Below are 1,726 nucleotides of genomic sequence, written 5' to 3'. Positions count from 1 at the left end.
ACTGATGTCATGCCCATTAATGACCGAGTTAAATCGCCCGTTATAACCCGAACCCTTTTTCATCTGTGGCCCAATCCAGCCGACCTGTCTGTTTTTCCATACCTACTCCAAAGCAAATATCATACTTACCAAGGTTAAGGGGTTAGTTATTTTTACTTCATTTTTTTGAATGTTGGTTTCGTAAGGTTTGTTTTGTTTTGTTAGGCTATATTAATATGTTTATGCCTAATACCTACTGTTTGTTTACTTTAAATGTAGCTCTTCGTTGGCTTTTTGTGTTTCAATATGAAATTCATCAGTTAAAAGGTTGGGTTTTTTGGTTATGTTATGAACCGTACCTGGGAGCTAGCTAAAATCCAACCATCGTGTGCCCAATTTAGCAGCCCAAGTCAAAAAGCCCAACAAGTTAACGGGTTGTGGGAATGGTCGTCGGATATAAGTAGTCGAAATTAAAGCGCATAGAGATATGAATATTGTTTGGTGTTTATCGGTGATTGTCTTTTCTTCCCATCTCTTTCTGTAATCTAATTTCCCATCTTTTTTCTTTTGAAAGGCAAGCTTTATAAAATAAGAAACAACCAATTCAGCAGACGAAAGAAACAAGTCAATTACAAGAAAAGAATGGGATTTTGCAACCAACCTTACATTTACTATTACGACTAGATTAACATAAAAAGACATTGGAAATAATAGAATCAAGAAGCAACTCTTTACTTCCATCACGACTCTCATAAATAGCTTAATTGCGCCCTCTCCACATACTCCACCAAGCGATAAAGATTATAGTTTCAATCAAGTTCTTCTCTGCTTTGGTAAAATGATTTGAATCCAACCAGCTTAAAATTAATGTCGGACTTCTTGGAACCGGAAATGAAACATTAAGCCATCTCCCAATCCCACACCATACACGTTGAGCAATATTGCGTTCCCCAAAAATATGTTCTACGATCTCAACTGAAGAGGAGCACAATGGGCACATAATAGACGGTATATCCAGTCCTCTCTTGCTTAAGTTAAGTCTAGTCAGAATGAGGTCCAACAATAACCTCCATGCATGAATGTTTCACCTTTTTAGGCAACATCTTGTTCCATCTAGTAGCGTGAGGGGCATCCAGTAAAGTCAATCGATCTATAACTTTTCTGACTCCCTCAACTAAAAATCATCTCCATCTTCCAAGTCCCACTCCCATTTGTCATCCAAACAAGATATTCGAACATTACCCAATTTCCTACCCCTCCTCTAGGCTCCCGTCTCCACTCCCGCTTGAAAGCTGAAGTGATAATCCGATCACCAATTAAAACCTCCTTCTGAACTTCCAGATTAAAGAGTCTAAGATATCTAACACATAGAGCATTATCACCTACCCACGTGTCTTTCCTAAATAAGTTCGTTTTCCCATTCCCCACTTTTTTTCTCATCGAAGAAATCGAAATAATGTCTTTGTTCTAAAGCTCAACTATTGTTTGCCCACACCCTTTTTCTACGAACCCTACGATTATCACTCCTCAGTAACCCCTTGTTATCTAGAATATTCCCATAAATATTTTTAAAGACTCTAACCCATAGAAAATCTGTGCTTGAAACAAGCCACCACCTCCACTTATAAAGAAGAGCCTGATTAAGATTCGATAAGCTTCCTGTACCTAGTGGCGAAGTTTGAGCTTAGTCGTAGTGGTGACCGAAATCACGGACCTAAAAATTTTCGGCTCGAGTCGGATGGTGATT

This window comes from Bidens hawaiensis, unplaced genomic scaffold (genome assembly GCF_021521415.1).
Source record: "Bidens hawaiensis isolate Kalapana, Puna unplaced genomic scaffold, B.hawaiensis_p1.1 tig00044684_1, whole genome shotgun sequence".
NCBI lineage: Eukaryota > Viridiplantae > Streptophyta > Magnoliopsida > Asterales > Asteraceae > Bidens > Bidens hawaiensis.
Note: the sequence above shows the minus strand (reverse complement) of the source record.